This window comes from Ambystoma mexicanum, chromosome 6q (assembly GCF_040938575.1).
Source record: "Ambystoma mexicanum isolate Mex_15411 chromosome 6q, UKY_AmexF1_1, whole genome shotgun sequence".
In the NCBI taxonomy this organism is placed as follows: Eukaryota; Metazoa; Chordata; class Amphibia; order Caudata; family Ambystomatidae; genus Ambystoma; species Ambystoma mexicanum.
In genome coordinates this window covers 342,651,085-342,658,281 of record NC_090937.1, presented here as the reverse complement: position 1 = coordinate 342,658,281, position 7,197 = coordinate 342,651,085, and the positions used below count along the sequence as shown (strand labels likewise).

Below are 7,197 nucleotides of genomic sequence, written 5' to 3'. Positions count from 1 at the left end.
CTCAGACTCCCAACCAAATATGGGCATTACAGGTCGCGGGGGCCACCTTATCCAACTTACTATGGCTACCAACACAACACAGGCACCTGAATGTGAAAGTGAGTGAAGTGCTGGGGGCAGGGACGGGGGCATGGGATGCAGCAATGAAAAGAGGCACACTAACAATGTTCCTGTCCCCGCTCACCCGGCTGTTCTGCAACCCAGACTTCCAGCCAGGTCTGAACCAGATATCGTATCAGAGCTGGATGCAGGCGGGATGCATGAAAATGAGGTATATGTACATCGATCAAGAAGCTATGACGTTCCAGGAATGCAGGAGAGATATGGGGATAAAGGCCACAGAGGAATATAAATGCACTCAACTGAAGCACTGGGTCTCTTCTCCCCTCAATAAGATAGCGGCCACAAGGCAACTAACCCTGTTCGAGATCTACATAGCGTCTGACTCGGGCTCTAAGAAACTGGTCTTGAATCTCTACAAGCTTAAAAATGACCAAGGGGAAGACACACAGTGGGCCTAAATGAAGCGATGGGAGAGGACGCTGGGAGCGCCTATATCAAGACAACAATGGGCCTTGCAATGGAACAGAATCCCAAAACTGACCTGTTCTATCCAAAGGTAGAGAGATGTGGCTGAAGGTGCTAGTACAATGGCACTACAAACCAGAGACACTCCATGCAATGTTCCCGGCCACGAGTGACAAATGCTGTAGGGGGTGCTGGGACAAAGAGGACTGGAGACACATATGGTGGGGCTGCCCGATCCTTCAGTCCTTTTGGGAAGAGGTAAAAGCACAAACAAGTAAAATGCTCCTAGAGCCAGAAACAATATCAGAATCAGTATGGTCTGTGGACTCCGAATCAAAAGGACTATTCTAAAGCACAGCAGAGGGGGGCGATGACTTTGATCATTGCAGCTTGGATGACAATAGCCCATCAGTGGAAACAGAAAGATCCACCCACACTAACCGACTGGCTACACAAGGTATGGAGATTTGTCTCATTGGAATGGATGACGTATAAACTGCAAGGAATGCGCAAAGCTTTCCATAAAGAATGGGGCAACATTTTAACCTATCTACAAATGACTAAATGATCTAAATGGTGCCCCCACAACATACAAATACTAGACATTATATGAAGAACGCAGTGTCCTGAGGCAGAAGATCCTGAGACCATCATCCAAGTGGGGAAGGGGGTGGTAAGTGGGAGTTGGGGACGGGAACACATGGGAACGTATTCATTGTTGAATAAGAAAATGCTAATAAAAACAAAGTTAAAAAAAATAATAATATACTACACATGCTGCAGAGTTGTTGCCACTCTCTATGTCGGCTGCTCTCAGATTGGTCTTCCTCTGCAAGGTCTATAGCGTCAGCATGTTTCAGCCGTTCACATAGTCTTTTAGCAGTAGTAGGGCTTCCTAACTCGTGTCTTCATTCTGCTGTCTCTCTGCTAGTGGCAGGATCTGTGCTCCATCCATCCAATCTTGTGCTTCCGATGGCGTTTCAAAGAACAAGGCTTTACCATTGTGTAGGATTTTCAGTTTAGCAGGATAGATTAACATATATTTGAGCCAAGCTTTTTTTAGTCTCACTTTCGTAGCAATAAATTGTGCCCGATTTTTCTGTACCTGAAAGGTATAGTCTGGGTATATAGCCAATTTAGCGGAGGCCCTCTGTATATCACCTCAATTTCTGGAGAAGCCAGGATCTTTTCTCTGTCCTTGTAATTGAGGACTTTCGCTATTGTAGGCCTGGGTGTGGCTCCGGTGGTGGCTTTCTGACCAGGGACTGGTGTGCTCGCTCTATGGTAAACCCCTGCGTCAGGTTTACAGGGCCGAGCTCTTGTAACAGTAGGTTTTCAATGTAGTTGGTGGGATGAGATCCCTCCATTCCCTCCAGCAGGGCCACAATCCTAATGTTGTTGCGCCTCACCCTTCCTTCCGCGTCTTCCGCTCTTTCCTCCAGCAGCTTCACTTTTTTGCCGTAGAATGTTTACCTCCTCTGATATATGCTCTCTGGCTGTGGTATTCTCCTGCACTTGTGTTTCCAAAATGCTAGTGTGCTCCGCCAGTCCAGGTACGTCTTGCCTCAACAGGCCTGCATCAACCCTTACTTCTTCTATTTTGGATTCTAGGTAGCCTGTAGTGCAGTGATGGCGTTTAGGATCTGCTGATTTCCGCAGTTTTCAGTTTCTACCAGTCCTTTAATCTGTTCTAACGCTCCGTTCCTGGTTTTGCCATCTGCAACGGCCTCAGGGCCTTTTGTAAATGCCTCCATGGAAGTTGTTTGCCCTTTGTCTTGTTGTTCCCAGCTGCCATCAGTTCTGATGAGGCTTGACACAATACCACTCTGTTGCGGTGCACTCTCTGGGCCTTTATTGTTATTTGGGCACTAAAGCCCTATGCACTTCGTTCCCGTATCAGGTTCTTCTCTGGCTTGGCCAATACACTTTAGTCCCTTATGTAAGTCATTTCTCTGTAGTTCTATAGAGAGGATATTGTTCCTGGAGTCCAGACTCCGGCTTTCGTATTATAGTGTCCCAGGTCAGCCAACGTCTTCTATGTGCTTACTCCTGGTCTCACCGAGTGTTGCAGTGATAGAGGTTCTTGCTATATGTGTACTTACTTCAATCCAGACTTCTCTTTGAGTTTGTAAGCCTGAGTACTTTAATGTCGAGCCGATCATCATGATGTGTTAAATATGCAGTATTTCCTTGATCCTCCTGCTCCGTCACACCTCGGTTGGGGTCTACGGTTGGCTTCCTTTTGCTTCTGTATGTTCGTTATCTCACCCAGTGATGATCCTCTATCTTCTGCTTTCAACCGTTGAAGGACGTTGGACACTTGATCTCCTGCTGTGACCTTGTAGTCCTCCCTCGATGTTCGAAGTACATCGTAAACGGAAACCCCGACCGGTACCTGATACCCTGTTCTTGCAACCATGCCATCAGTTGTCTGCAGTCCCGCTTTTTCAATAAAGTTGTTGCTGAAAGGTCCTGTTATATGCGGACATGCGCCCCCTCGCATTCCATCTTATCCTGCTCTCTCGCTTTTAGCACGATATCCTCCTTCTGCCTGTAATGGTGGCATTTCACTATGACCGACCATGGACAGTTTGGGGGACCACCTCCTCTGAGAATCCTGTACATTCTATTGCAGGGCCTGGCGGCTCTTCAAAGAGGGAATTCATGAGGGCTTTGACATGCTGTTCTAGTGACAGAGGCATCTCCATGGGTGCCTGCTTTAAGCCCATGACCCGAATGTTGTGCGCCTCTCTCTGTTTTCGAGGTCATCAACCTTCTCTGCCAAGTCTGCTTCCCTTTGTTCAAGGAAGCGGCTTTCCACTTTCATTTCAGTTATCACTGCGGATTGCTGATTGTTCCCAAGCACTTCCAGGTTGTCTTCCACTTGGTCTATCCGTATCTGGATAGCTGCTATGGTTTTTGAGATGCTGCTTTTCATCGACCTGATTTCGTCGAGTAAGTGGTGCATATATCTGCCTTTTTCAAAGCTTTGTGGCCCTATGCCGGTATGCTTGGTGCACTTGCTTGGGGTTGGCACTCCATCTTGGCGATCCCGTGACGGTAGGAGTGCAGGGCCGCTCTTGTGCCGGGGACCAGCGTGGCTGCTGCTGCGGCAGGGCTAGTTGCGTGGTTGAGGGTTTCTGTTCCTCTCTTTTCGTGCGGCTCTCTTGGGTTTTCACGTGTGGTGGTCAGCCCTGGGTTCAGATGCATGTTGCTCAGCTCAGCTATGTCCTCCGGGGCCTCATCACTTGCGGCACGATTTGCCGCGGCCCTCAAAAGATGTGCACCTGTTCTGGGCCCTTAAATCCTCTTAATAGATTCTGACACCTTTTGATCTTGAAAGTCTGTCATGGCGACATGTTTTGACATTGCTTCTCTTACAGTGTTTACATGGCTCTTGCAGCATGACCAGGGTGTTATTGGTGCCAATGTTTAGCCGGTTCCACTTGAGTTGTGAAGTGGGCTCACCTCATTTTATGGGCACTTACTGTTGCTGTTTGGATAGCCCACTATGTCCCCATTGCATCTAGACCCCTTCTCATTGTGGGTCTGACTTCTCTGTGCCAGCACTGGTGGATGTGCGCTGATGCCTGTCTCAGGTTCGGCTTGTGCCTGTGTCAAAACACGCCCTGCATTTTATATTGCAGGATAGAACAGCATGCTAATCTCGTTGCCCTCAGTGAAGCCACGCTTTGCCCAACGCTTTTCTAACGGCAAGCAGCACAGGGCTCCATAAACATTGGAGGCTCCTTTACGGTGCAAGCGCCGTCCCTGATGCACTGATGTGCACAGCCCTCCTGCTGTCTCCAATGGCACCTCTGCTGCATCTCACGCACCATGCGGGTGTGCGCCTCTCACAGAGGGTGTCACTCTGTGGGGCTGTACCGTCTGCTTCCCTGCCACCGTAACCGTCAGCCAAGATGCATTTTTCTCCGTGCATGATGCCCCCAGAGGCGGCCGGTGTCTACTCGATTCTGCTTTGGTCGCTGCGCCGGGATCAGGCCGCTGCTTGTTGGCGTGGCGGGCTGTGTGCTCGCTTCTCCGTCGCTACTTTCAGGGCCTTCTTGGTTGCCTGCCTCTTGCCAAGACTCAGCGCATTCGGCTCTAGACCCCCCGATCCCGGCCACCGCTTAAAATTTCTCTAACAGCTCTCGGGAACTTCCGATGCCACCTGGTGTCATTGCATTGGTGGCAAAATGGCATTAGCATTTACTTTCCACCATTCTGCTGCACCGGGTAAGGCAGGTTAGTGATCAGGCGGCCATTTTTCCTGCGCCCTTAGCTGTATCCCTAATTATGATTTTGATGAAAATTAGCTCCGAAGGGTGAGCTTTTTCCATTAGTTTGTTGCATGGGCATCTTGTTAAATCTGCACAATTAATTCTAAAGAACCCTAAATAGATGTGAACTGCAAAGGATGCATGATGAAAATTATGTCTTTTCCCTCCTTTTCGTGTTTTGAATAATTTTTGTTTTCAAATTAGCCACTTGGTGAATCAGGCAGAAGCTGCAATTAGTTGATATGTAATGATAGACAAGTCCACGTGATGTAAGCAGGCAAATTGTGTTCCTCTTGAATCTCCATGCAATTAAGCCTTCAGAAGGCTGCCAACGCATTCTGCAAGATCACAGAGGACAAGACTGCAAGCAAATCCGGTGTGATAGAATTCTGAGGTAGCTTGATGCAACCTGATATATTAGATAGGTGATTGTATATAACGTAACTTCTGCAATTTTGGTGGCCTCATCACTAAATGCAAAACTGTCAGTATTTTGTCTGAGATCACAATTGTGATAACAATGTAGTGGTGATAAAATGCCTCACAGCACACGATCAAGACCATCTTGCATCCAACATTATATTGTGGACTAGCTTGCAATTCTAAATATTGAACACAGTTATTTCAAAACTTCGGGAGATATGTCATTTCATTACCAGCCTCTTATTATCTCCCCTTAATCATTTACGATCCATTTGTGCGGGTATTTGGACACACAAACATCCATGGATTGTTCTTCTGTTTGCTCACACTAGAAAAAAAATCCTTCTTTACTGAACGTATCTCCACTGATGCTAAAAGAAGCTGCAACTCCAAAAAAAAAGTCAGTCGCTCTTAGAGAGAAGAAACTAAAGAAATGCTGCTAACCTGAAATGTTCCAAAAGTATTAAACCTGAAAGCAATTTTGAAAAGGTTGCAGCAACACGTCAGGGTAAACATGGACTTTGGTTGAAATGCACAGGGTCTTCAGATATTGGAAAGTGGACAGGTTTTTGGGGAAACAAAGCAGAACATGACACTGGCCTGGTGTTCCACAACAAACCTCCCCTTTTTCTGACTACCCTTTGCAAGAATGAACGCCAGTCCCAGGCTGGCCGTGAAGTGTAGACTTCAAAATACGTGTCAGCTGCGCCCTGGCTTGCACGCCTGGGACAATATCCCCACGAGAAACCCGAGCGGGCATGGATAGGATACCACCAGCCCTGGTCGTGCTGGAGTGGCCGCTCGTGCGTGCAGCGTCCACCCTCAGCCGCTTCCTGCACCAGCTAGCGTGGGGGAGGAGACGCACGGCGTGGGCGGCTGCAGATACACTGTGTAAACTTGACCATTTTAATCGACATTGTGTAATTGTGTGTGACGGAGATGAATTCATTAGTGGTTCTACACAGAACCATGCAAAGTCATATTTTTAAAAACAAAAGAAAAACATTCCATTCTGCTTTTGCAAAGAGGAAACCTCACATCCACTTATTTCTCATGGTTGCTTCTAAACCCTGCATGGCCACATTGGAAGCGGTGTCAAATGTACTGAGCTTTGAGGAAAAAAGTTCTCCAGCATGTCCTTCTGGCTTCACCCCCCTCTTCTGTTGCTCTTTGTGTGCCTCCGGGAGGCTTTCTTCTCCTTCCCCCAAGCAGCAGCAGCAGCTGCACCAGGTTTGCCGTTGTGTGTGGAGAAGATAGAAAGGCTTCTTGCACCCCCTGGTGCTCTGGCTTTCTCTGCGGTGGGAGAGCAGGAGGACTGCGAGATTGTCTTCCTTGTCTCTCGCTCTGCCCAGGCTTTGGTTGCTCATTATTCAGAGCGAGGAGAGAGAGAGAGCGCGAGCGAGGCGAACACAGTGTGAGTGAGACGGATCTTCTCTCTCTCAGGTCATCTGCAGCTACAGCAGCAGGAGAGGGAAGCGAGGGGAAGAAGATGGCGATCCTCCTCCTCCTCCAGTGCTGAGCAAGCCACATGTACGAGGAGCCTCCAGCGCTCAAACTTCACCGGCGACTCCTCTCGTCCCAAAACAACAACAAAAAAGCCCCGACGAGAACGGCGTGGAGTCTCTTAAAAAAAACACAGGACGGCGAGCAAAACACGCCTGAGAGCTTCGACGGCAGCGGCAGTGGGCGTCCCGGGCAAGCTCTTGTAAGTTGCAATTAACCTCTACCTCCGATTGGCAATTGTGTATTTAAATAAATAAATGCAGCCCACGCGTTCAGGAAGCATTGCGGGAGGAGGGCTTTTTGTTTCTAAATGGGAGATGGCAGATGGGTTCTCTTCACTGATGATATTTGAGGAGGAGGAGGTGGGAGGAATTGGTTAAAAGATACTCGTGAAAGGGCAGAGTGAAAAATCCCACGCACGGTGGAACTACGCGCTGGAATAGTGTGTGTTTTGCCACTCTAT

General features: G+C 48.3%; 1 protein-coding gene across 3 annotated transcripts in view; it reads left to right on the top strand.

Moving 5' to 3' along the window:
* The first annotated feature begins 6,427 nt into the window (after positions 1 to 6,427).
* The window catches only part of ZNF462 (zinc finger protein 462), a 389,210-nt gene continuing 388,440 nt past the window's right edge, over positions 6,428 to 7,197 (top strand). For 2 of the 3 annotated variants that reach the window (XM_069630824.1, XM_069630821.1), the window contains exon 1: positions 6,431 to 6,936. The gene's annotated coding sequence lies outside the window, so the exon portion shown is untranslated. Of the gene's footprint in view, positions 6,937 to 7,197 lie in introns of all 3 variants that reach the window. The other variant, XM_069630823.1, reaches the window with a different exon arrangement.